At 39.4% G+C, this 11,999-nt stretch overlaps 2 long non-coding RNA genes across 2 annotated transcripts; both read left to right on the forward strand.

The window, feature by feature from the left end:
- Positions 1 to 1,955: 1,955 nt before the first annotated feature.
- LOC130930189 (uncharacterized) lies at positions 1,956 to 7,037 on the forward strand. Its single transcript, XR_009067007.1, has 3 exons — positions 1,956 to 2,158; positions 2,250 to 2,330; positions 5,584 to 7,037. It is a non-coding gene; the product is annotated as an uncharacterized LOC130930189 (long non-coding RNA).
- A 2,907-nt stretch (positions 7,038 to 9,944) lies between these two features.
- On the forward strand, positions 9,945 to 10,724 carry LOC130929394 (uncharacterized). Its single transcript, XR_009066882.1, has 3 exons — positions 9,945 to 10,118; positions 10,198 to 10,278; positions 10,538 to 10,724. It is a non-coding gene; the product is annotated as an uncharacterized LOC130929394 (long non-coding RNA).
- Positions 10,725 to 11,999: the final 1,275 nt, after the last annotated feature.

An 11,999-nucleotide genomic window follows, 5' to 3' on the forward strand; every position in this document is an offset into this window, starting at 1 on the left:
AGTCTAATCTTTCTTTTGGTGGGTTCCATGTTCATATAGCAATAGAACAGTCAAAATCAGTCAAAATCCAGTAAAATGGCCGGGAGCGAAGCGGGTTGCTCCGGTGAAAATGGCTGGAAGTGAATGAGTTAATTTAGAAAAAGGCTCAATTGTGTCATATCTAGTGATTTTAGCGCTTTAATTGGAAAAAACAATTACGTTTGCCTGAACTAAGTTGTACTTAGCAAGCCTCCAGGCTAAGTAGGTCTTCGCTTTTATGCCAAACACACCGTTTCTTACAATTTTGGCAAACCGTTCTATGTACAACTTTGATGACAAACGCGGTTTATTCTACTGTAAGACATAATTGCTGATAAAGACTCTGACAAAAAAAGCAACAGGGTTACCTTTAGATATGGCTATCTTTAGATAGGCGTTTCCAGAGGAGTTCGTTTAAGGTTATACGTTTTCTTCCCGCTCAACCATGAACACAACGATTTTTTTTTTTTTTTAACATAACTCCCGCTTCTCCATAGATGGATGACTTTTCAATCATACAGTATTCCCCGGTGAATAAAAAATCAACTATTTGCCAACATTATTTCAACAATTAAAACAAAAAAATGTTAACCCAACCTTCGCCTGACACACCATAGAACAATGTTGTTTCAACATCACTGTCAGTTATCATCGGTATTTGCAATGTTGATTCAACATGGTTTATTGTCGATAATTTCAATGTCAAACATACTGATGATTTAGATGGAAAAATCAACGTTTATTCAATGTCGGTCTGCTATCTGGGGTTAATGCTTAAACTGTGGTTTATAGAAAATAAAAATATGAAATAACAAACATCTGCCTTATTCTTTGAACCATAGACTTCATAATTATATTGACTGGTCACATCCTTCAGACACTGCGCCATGCCACCGCGTAGGGGGCCTGCCCACACCTAGCATCATGAGGAGTCATTCTCAAACACACACACACACACAGCGATCTAACGCTGGATTTAGGCTGAAAAACTACGAAAGCTGTACCGCACACAAACAGGAAGGATTGTCTCAGGAGTGATTTGTTTGAGGATTCAAGGTAATTGTTATATTTTTTGTACCATGCGTGCATTTTGAAACGTTGTGAAAAAAAAAACAATGTGAGAAATTAGCCGCTACAGCATTGGCGTTATAATTCACAATATTTACGTAAAACAAATTACATAAATGAATTAAATTACATGTTTTTTTGCTTGACTGTTTGATATCCATATCTATGAAGAATGCAGGGATTTAAGCATTTATTCATAAGAATTTTCAACATAACTCTTTGTGGTGTTAAGGCGGTGCCACAGTGGGTTAAAGCCTAGTAGCACATTCGACATATTTACGTAAAATAAATGCTAACTGCCTGTTTTTTTTTTAACTAAGAATCGACTTTTATGTCCATATCTATAAAGAAATCAGGGATTTAAGCTTTTATTCACAAGAATTTTAAACGTAAAAAGCTCTTTGTGGTGTTAACCCACAGTGGGTTAAAGCCTCGTAGCACATTCGACATATTTACGTAAAATAAATGCTAACTGCCTGTTTTTTGTTGTTTTTTTTTTTTTTTATTTTAACCAAGAATCGAGACTGTTTTACGTCCATATAATGTAAAAAGCTCTTTGTCTGTGTTCCCACTCGGTCAGCTTTGACAGAGATCGGCCCCACGCCCCGTCAATGAATTATGAAGTCAATGCTTGAACAATTTGACCGACTACACTAATGCATTTTAATAGTGGCCCTGATGGTGGTAAAGTATTCTTTGAGGTGGGACTTGCTGCAAAATTTTTGAGAACCATTATTCTAGAGATTATGAAATGGATGTTCTATTTATATATTTTACAGTGTTGTGGTAAAGTGTTTCCTCTTATTGAGAAAGTCCTCAATTGTGAAATCTTGAGGTTCCCTTTTCTTAGTCCCAATGTGCTTCTGTACTTCTAACAGGTTATGACTGCAGTCTTTGACTTCTGTTGAGTTTCTATATCTACATTGCATTGAAGGGTTGTGTTCCAGCTAAGTGAGCCATGGACAAAAGAGTGCTGGTGCTCCTCTTGTGCATGCAGGCCTTCCTACTCCTCACTGCGGTGAATTTGTCTGATGCCGCCATTAAGTCAGTGGGCAGTCAGCGACGTTATCAGGTGAGAAGCTCGTCATTTCTTCTTGAACATGGCACTGCGTTCCAGTTAAGGATGAAGGTGATTATTTTTTGTTTTGTTTTTTTATATAAAGGGAACAGCTGCCAAAACCAAACCAAATAAAGTACTCAAACACATGATGTTTTTGAGACATGGTGCAGAATCACCTTTGAAGGTACAAATATTTTCTCAAAGTTGTCATATCTTGACTCTGAAGGAGTACCAACCATGCTAATTTAAAAGACAAACAAAAAAAAAAACACACAATTGGAACCTACAGTGGGGCAAATACATATTTAGTCAACCACCAAATGTGCAACTTCGCCTACTTGAAAAGATTAGAGAGGCCTGTAATTGTCAACATGGGTAAACCTCAACCATGAGAGACAGAATGTGGAAAAAAAAAAAAAAACAGAAAATCACATTGTTTGATTTTCAAAGAATTTATTTCCAAATTAGAGTGGAAAATAAGTATTTGGTCACCTACAAACAAGCAAGATTTCTGGCTGTCAAAGAGGTCTAACTTCTTCTAACGAGGCTCCACTCGTTACCTGTATTAATCGCACCTGTTTTAACTCATTATCGGTATAAAAGACACCTATCCACAACCTCGGTCAGTCACAGTACAAACTCCACTATGGCCAAGACCAATGAGCTGTCGAAGGACACCAGAGACAAAATTGTAGACCGGCACCAGGCTGGGGAGACTGAATCTGCAATAGGTAAAATGCTTTGGTGTAAAGAAATCAACTGTGGGAGCAATTATTAGAAAATGGAAGACATACAAGACCACTGATAATCTCCCTCGATCTGGGGCTCCATGTAAGATCTCACCCCGTGGTGTCAAAATGCTAACAAGAACGGTGAGCAAAAATCCCAGAACCACACGGCGGGACCTAGTGAATGACCTCTAGAGAGCTGGGACCACAGTAACAAAGGCTACTATCAGTAACACAATGCGCCGCCAGGGACTCAAATCCTGCACTGCCAGACGTGTCCCCCTGCTGAAGTAACTACACGTCCAGGCCCGTCTGCGGTTCACTAGAGAGCATTTGGATGATCCAGAAGAGGACTGGGAGAATGTGTTATGGTCATATAAAAACTAGGGTTGGGAATCTCTGGCATGAAGCCGATTCGATATGTACCTAGATACACAGGTTACGATTCGATTAAAAAAACGATACATTTTTAAGGCCGAGCGATTCGATACAGTTTAAGAATGATATGGTTCGATACAGAGTGAAAATGATATGATAGTAAACATTTGTTGTGTGTTTTCGTACAGTATTTTAAACATATAAAAAAAGATTAAAGATTAAATTAAACAACAAAATTTCCTACCAATGTTATGTTCAATTTTTTTAAGGGAAAAAAAAATTAAAGCTTACTATTTGACCGTCACTTTGTTGGATGGGATTGATAATCAAATAAACTCCAGTGACACACAACAATAAAGTGCAGTAATTTAATTACTGTATTTCCTGGTGTTTTGAACACAATATTTAAGTAATTTAAGTGCAAACGTTCAAAGTAAACATCTTACAAGCAAAAAATATTAATTATATGCAGCAGCTCTGGAAAAAAAATAATTAAACCTGCTAGTGTTATCATAAATAAATAATAAATAATGCTTTATCACTGGTATAACTGGGGGGAAAAAACATGGCATTTTAGACAGACAGGTCTATAATCATTACTTTAACCTTATACACAGCAAAGTCATTCACTCATGCCTGTGCTCCCACATTTTTTTATTCCTCATCACTGTCTATATTTTTTTTGAAGGGCAGATTTTTCAAGATCAACTCATCCACATGTTCATGTTTAAGTAGACTGCGTTTCGTAGAAACAATATGCCACCCTTTCCACCATTGTAGTGGGTTATTCTCAGGGTTAAAAACTCGAAACGATCGCTGTACCACACCACACTAGCTCTGTCCCATGCGAACAGATCTGGCTGCCTTCGTCACTTCAAAGTCCGACTTGTTTCCCGGAGTGCGTTGAAAATCAATCGCTGCACGTCACTGGTGTGGTGCGCAAACTGTCCATTGTTTTAGCATGTTGCTTCGTTGCCACTACTAGTTTCGTTTTGGGCTGTGAAGAAAACGCTATGGAGCGTGCGTTACAGTGGTTTTGTTAGCTCTCGCGTTGTTATATGACACGCCCGTGACGATCGGGTAATAACGGCGACTACTCGCGGTTCTGCCGAAATGAATGGGAAGTTGAGGCAACCACGACGGCGGTCAGAATCTAAGTGCGCTGTGTGGTGAATGACACAAGCGCAGCATGTGAGGTAAAAGCTAAATTATCATATTAAGCAATGCATTGAACTAGGCATTAGAAGCAGATTCTTGTGTTTGCGATTGCCGAATTCTCTCTCTACTATCGGTTCATTGAATATTTAATGGTTAATTACTGTCGAATGGTAAGTTTACTATCGATACAGCTGTATCCCTCGCATGTAAAACCGGATATCCAGTCGTATCGGTTTATCTTTCTCAAGCTTAATAAACACCAAAATAGAACTTTTTGGTAGAAACACAGGTTCTCGTGTTTGGGGGAGAAAGAATACAGAATTGCGTCCGAAGAACACCATACCCACTGTGAAGCTTGGGTTTGAAACATCATGCTTTGGGGCTGTTTTTCTGCAAAGGGACCAGGACGACTGATCTGTGTAAAGGAAAGAATGAATGGCGCCATGTATCGAGAGATTTTGAGTGAAAATCTCCTTCCATCAGCAAGGGCATTGAAGATGAGATGTGGCTGGGTCTTTCAGCGTGACAAGGATCCCAAACACACAGCCAGGGCAACAAAGGAGTGGCTTCGTAAGAAGCATTTCAAGGTCCTGGAGTGGCCTAGCCAGTCTCCAGATCTCAACCCCATAGAAAATCTGTGGAGGGAGTTGCAAGTCCGTGTTGCCCAACGACAGGAACAAAACATCACTGCTCTAGAGGAGATATGCATGGAGGAATGGGCCAAAATACCAGCAACAGTGTGTGAAAAGCTTGTAAACATTTACAGAAAACGTTTGGCCTCCGTTATTGCCACCAAAGGGTACATAACAAAGTATTGAAATGAACTTTTGGTATTGACCAAATACTTATTTTCCACCATGATTTGCAAATAAATTCTTTAAAAATCAAAAAATTTGATTTTCTGTTTTTTTTCCTCCATATTCTATCTCTCATGGTTGAGGTTTACCCATGTTGACAATTACCGGCCTCTCTAATATTTTTCAAGTGGGAGAACTTTAGTGGTTAGAAAATTAGTGGTTGACTAAATACTTATTTGCCCCACTGTACATAATAATAATAATAATACATATGAATAATAAAAATATTTAAACAGTAATCAAATGTCAAATCATAAGTATATGATATGATTTTTAAAACTTATTCAAAATATTCCTAACCCTCGTCATTCCTTAGGCTGGAATCTAAACATCAAAGTGAGAAAGGACTGGATGAGATGCAAGAAAAATTGCACATGCTTTTCTGCTCCGCTGTCTGAAGCCTTCAATGATGGTGCTGTCATTTAATGGAGGATTGGAAGTTCTCAAATATTTTATCCTGTGAAATGTAATTACATGTGTGATGCACTGCTGATTAAACATGTGGAAAATGTGCTCACTTCAACCGTACCCCCCCCCCCCTTTTTTTTTTCAATAGTCCCCCCACATACACACACACACCCCTATTATACACATATTAAACATATATATATATATATACATATATGTGCATACACTACCATTCAAAACTATGTACACTACGGTTCAAAATTTTGGGGTCGCTTACACCCCAAACTTTTGAACGGTAATGTATATTTTTTAGGGCTGTCAAACGATTCAAATTTTAAATCGAGTTAATCACAGCTTAAAAATTAATTAATCGTAATTAATCGCAATCCAAACCATCTATAAAATGACATATTTTTCTGTAAGTTATTGTTAGAATGGAAAGAGAAGACTGATATATACATTCAACATACTGTACATAAGTACTGTATTTGTTTATTATGACAATAAATCCACAAGATGGCATTAACATTTTTAACACTGTTAAAGCGATCCATGGATAGAAAGACTTGTTCTTAAAAGATAAATGTTAGTACAAGTTATAGAAATTGTATATCAAAACCCCTCTTAATGTTTTCGTTTTAATAAAATTTGTAAAATTTTCAATCAAAAAATAAACTAGTAGCTCACCATTGTTGATGCCAATAATTACACAATGGTCATGGTGCTGAAACCCATAAAATCGGTCGCACCCAAGCGCCAGCAGAGGGTGACAAAACATAAAAAAACACATGTAACAAGTGGACATGACACTGTTCTGTCATTTTAATCTGTTTGAGCTGGGCATGTGCGTTAAATGCGTCAAATATTTTAACGTGATTAATTTAAAAAATTAATTACCGCCCGTTAACGCGATAAATTTGACAGCCCTAGTATATTTAACCATTTCACCATTCTCCAAAAATCCAGGTTTCTTATTTGCACACTTGCAAATTTCTTCAGCCCTTTATAATTGAGAGAATAATGTTAAAATGCAGAAGATGGCACCTCTTACAAGAGCTGGAATTTTGTAACGTCAGTTATACCCACGCACATACACACTGATTGACTCAAGCACAGTACTGACATTGAAAAAAATGTCTGCTCCATGACAGGCCAACTTCTTGGAAATAGTGGCTTTAATTTACGTTTACGTTCACCTCTGCTACATATCAGAAAAATCAAATTCTGTGATTTGTGACATATTAAACAAGGTTCTTTGGATGTACACTATAAAGGAGTTTTCTTTCCCTTTCATTTCATTTCAAAAAATTCGAAGCTGTGTTCATGCTAAAACTGTGGTTTATGAAAAATAAAATAACTAAAACATCTGCCTTATTCTTGAAACCATAGAATTCATGATTATATTGACGGGTCACCCCTCAGACACTGCGCCATGCCACCGCGTAGGGGGCCTGCCCACACCCAGCATCAAGAGGAGTTATTCTGAAACAAAGGCACGCAGCGATCTTACGCTGGATTTAGGTTGAAAAGGTACGAAAGCTGTACCGCATACAAACCGGAAGGATTGTCTCAGGAGTGATTTGTTCGAGGATTAAAGGTAATTATTATGCTTCATTCCATGCATGCATTTTGAAACGTGAAAAAAAAAAAATCAATGAGAGAAATTAGCCGCGACATCATTGGTGTTATAATTAGCAATATTTACGTAAAATAAATGCTAACTGCCTGGTTTTCTGCTTTTAACCAAGAATCGAGACTGTTTGACGTCCATATCTATAAAGAATTCAGGGATTTAAGCATTTATTCACAAAAATTTTCAACGTAAAAAGCTCTTTGTGGTGATAAGGCGGCGCAACAGTGGCTTAAAGACTAGCAGCACATTCGACATATTTATTTAAAATAAATGCTAATTGCCTTTTTTGTTGTTGTTGTTTTTGCTTTTGACCAAGAATCGAGACTTTTATGTCCATATTAATAAAGAATTCAGGGATTTAAGCATTTATTCACAAGAATATTAAACGTAAAAAGCTCTTTGTGGTGATAAGGTGGCGCCACAGTGGCCTAAAGCTGAGCAGCACATCCGACATATTTACGTAAAATAAATGCTAACTGCCCGGTGTTTTGCTTTTAACCAAGAATCGAGACTGTTTCACGTCCATATCTAATTAAAATTAGCCGCGACATCATTGGTGTTATAATTAGCAATATTTACGTAAAATAAATGCTAACTGCCTGGTTTTCTGCTTTTAACCAAGAATCGAGACTGTTTGACATCCATATCTATGAAGAATTCAGAGGTTTAAGCATTTATTCACAAGAATTTTCAACGTAAAAAGCTCTTTGTGGTGATAAGGCGGCACCACAGCGGCTTAAAGACTAACAGAACATTCAACATATTTACATAAAATAAATGCTAACTGCCCGTTTTTTTTTTTAGCTTTTAACCAAGAATCGAGACTTTTACGTCCCTATCTATAAAGAATTCAGGGGTTTAAGCATTTATTCGCAAGAATTTTCAACCTAAAAAGCTCTTCGTGGTGATAAGGTGGCGCCACAGTGGCTTAAAGATTAGCAGCACATTCAACATATTTACGTAAAATAAATGCTAACTGCCCGTTTTTTTTAGCTTTTAACCGAGAATCGAGACGGTTTTATGTCCATGTCTAAAAAGAATTCAGGGAATTAAGCATTTATTCACAAGAATTCTCAACGTAAAAAGCACTGTCTGTTTCCACTCCCTATGAATTGGCCCACGCCCCGTGTCCAGTCAATAAATTATGAAGTGTACGTTTGAATATTTTGACCGACTACACTAATGCATTTTATTAGTTGCCCTGATGGTGGGAAAGTATTCTTCTGGGTGGGAATTGCTGCAAAATCTTTGAGAACCATTATTACGGAGACAATACTCACCGGCCACTTTATTAGCTACACCTGTCTGTCCAACTGCTCGTTAACATTTAATTTCTAATCAGCCAATCACATGGCAGCAACTCAGTGAATTTAGGCATGTAGACATGGTTTAAGACAATCTCCTGCAATTCAAACCGAGCATCAGTATGGGGAAGAAAGGTGATTTGAGTGACTTTGAACGTGGCATGGTTGTTGGTGCCAGAAGGGCCGGTCTGAGTATTTCATAAACTGCTGATCTACTGGGATTTTCACACACAACCATCTCTAGGTTTTACAGAGAATGGTCCGAAAAAGAAAAAATATCCAGTGAGCGGCAGTTCTGTGGGCGGAAATGCCTTGTTGTTGCCAGAGGTCAGAGGAGAATGGCCAGACTGGTTCGAGCTGATAGAAAGGCAATAGTGACTCAAATAACCACCCATTACAACCCAGGTAGGCAGAAGACCATCCCTGATCGCACGGTACGTCGAACTTTGAGGCAGATGGGCTAGCAGAAGACCACGCCGGGTGCCACTCCTTTCAGCTAAGAACAGGAAACTGTGGCTATAATTTGCACAAGCTCATCAAAATTGGACAATAGAAGATTGGAAAAACGTTGCCTGGTCTGATGAGTCTCGATTTCTGCTGCGACATTCGGATGGTAGGGTCAGAATTTGGCGTCAACAACATGAAAGCATGGATCCATCCTGCCTTGTATCAACGGTTCAGGCTGGTGGTGGTGGGGTAATGGTGTGGGGAATATTTTCTTGGCACTCTTTGGGCCCCTTGGTACCAATTGAGCATCGTTGGAACGCCACAGCCTACCTGAGTATTGTTGCTGACCACGTCCATCCCTTTATGACCACAATGTACCCAACTTCTGATGGCTACTTTCAGCAGGATAATGCGCCATGTCATAAAGCTGGAAGCATCTCAGACTGGTTTCTTGAACATGACAATGAGTTCACTGTATTCAAATGGCCTCCACAGTCACCAGATCTCAATCCAATAGAGCATCTTTGGGATGTGGTGGAACCGGAGATTCGCATCATGGATGTCCAGCTGACAAATCTGCACCAACTGTGTGATGCCATCATGTCAATATGGACCAAACTCTCTGAGGAATGCTTCCAGCACCTTGTTGAATCTGTGCCACGAAGAATTGGGGCAATTCTGAAGGCAAAAGGGGGTCCAACCCGTTACTAATAAAGTGGCCGGTGAGTGTAATTTACAAGTTCTATTCATTTATCTATTTTACATTGTTCTGGTAAGCTGTTTTGTCTTCTTGAACAAATTCTCTATTGTGAAATCTCTATGTTCCCATTTCTTAGAAGTGCAGAAGTCAGCACATTGGGACTAACAGGCTGTGACAGCTGTCTTTGACTGTTGAGTATCTATATCTACATTGCATTGAAGGGTTGTGTTCCAGCTAAGTAAGCCATGGACAAAAGAGTGCTGGTGCTTCTTGTGTGTATGCAGGCCTTCCTACTCCTCGCTAAGGTGAATTCATCTGATGCTGCCATTGGGTTGGTGGACAATCAGCAACGTGATCAGGTGAGAAACACGTCATTGCTGCTTGAACATGGCACTGCGTTCCAGTTTAGGATGATGGTGTTTTTCGTTTTCTATAAAGGGAACAGCTGCCACAGCCAAAACAGATAAAGTGTCCAATGACCAGTGGTTTCTGAGACCTGGCAAGGAGTCAACTTTATGGGTACAAAAACATTCGCAAAGTTTTCATATCCTGCCTCCTAAGGAGTGTTCCAACCACACTAATTAAACAAAACAAAAACAATTGGAGCCTACATGAATAATCAATAAAACAACATTTAAACAGTAATCAAATCTCAAATCATAAGAATATGATATGGATTTATGTAAAATAAGGTATAGTATTGCTACAAAAGTTAATCTATTGAGTGTATCCCGGAGATTTAAAAAGAAATTCATTCCTAACCCTCGTCATTCCTTAGGGTCCATTCTAAACATCAAAGTGAGAAAGGACTTGAAGAGATGGAAGAAAAATGTCACCTGCTTTTCCCCTCTGCTGTCTGAAGCTTTCAATGATGGTGCTTCCATGTGATGGAAAATTGGAAGTTTTCAAATATGTTATCCTATAAAATGTAATTACATGTGTGATGATGCAGTGCTGATTAAACATTGGGAAAATGTGTTAACTTCAACCGTGCTTTTTTTCCTTTTATTTTTTTTATTGGACACCCTTACACACACACATGCTGTATGTCTATACACTCACCGGCCACTTTATTAGGTACATAATGCTAGTAACGGGTTGGACCCCCTTTTGCCTTCAGAACTGCCTCAATTCTTCGTGGCACAGATTCAACAAGGTGCTGGAAGCATTCGTCAGAGTTTGGTCCATATTGACATGATGGCATCACACAGTTGGTGCAGATTTGTCGGCTGCACATCCATGATGCAAATCTCTCGTTCCACCACATCCCAAAGATGCTCTATTGGATTGAGATCTGGTGACTGTGGAGACCATTTGACTACAGTGAACTCATTGTCATGTTCAAGAAACCAGTCTGAGATGTTTCCAGCTTTATGACACGGCGCATTATCCTGCTGAAAGTAGCCATCGGAAGTTGGGTACATTGTGGTCATAAAGGGATGGACATGGTCAGCAACAATACTCAGGTAGGCTGTGATGTTCCAACGATGCTCAATTGGTACCAAGGGGCCCAAAGAGTGCCAAGAAAATATTCCACACACACCATTACACCGCCACCACCACCAGCCTGAATCGTTGATACAAGGCAGGATGGATCCATGCTTTCATGTTGTTGACGCCAAATTCTGACCCTACCATCCGAATGTCGCAGCAGAAATCGAGACTCATCAGACCAGGTAACGTTTTTTCAATCTTCTACTGTCCAATTTCGATGAGCTTGTGCAAATTGTAGCCTCAGTTTCCTGTTCTTAGCTGAAAGGAGTGGCACCCGGCGTGGTCTTCTGCTGCTGTAGCCCATCTGCCTCAAAGTTCGACGTACTGTGCGTTCAGAGATGCTCTTCTGCCTACCTTGGTTGTAACGGGCGGTTATTTGAGTCACTGTCGCTTTCTATCAGCTCGAACCAGTCTGGCCATTCTCCTCTGACCTCTGGCATCAACAAGGCATTTCCGCCCACAGAACTGCCACTCACTGGATATTCTTTCTTTTTCGGACCATTCTCTGTAAACCCTAGAGATGGTTGTGCATGAAAATCCCAGGAGATCAGCAGTTTCTGAAATACTCAGACCAGCCCTGCTGGCACCAACAACCATGCCCCGTTCAAAGTCACTCAAATCACCTTTCTTCCTCATACTGATGCTCGGTTTGAACTGCTTGAGATTGTCTTAAACCATGTCTACATGCCTAAATGCACTGAGTTGCCACAATGCCATTGGCTGATTTGAAATTAAGCGTTAACGAG

The sequence above is a fragment of the Corythoichthys intestinalis genome, chromosome 14, assembly GCF_030265065.1.
Source record: "Corythoichthys intestinalis isolate RoL2023-P3 chromosome 14, ASM3026506v1, whole genome shotgun sequence".
Taxonomy (NCBI): Eukaryota; Metazoa; Chordata; class Actinopteri; order Syngnathiformes; family Syngnathidae; genus Corythoichthys; species Corythoichthys intestinalis.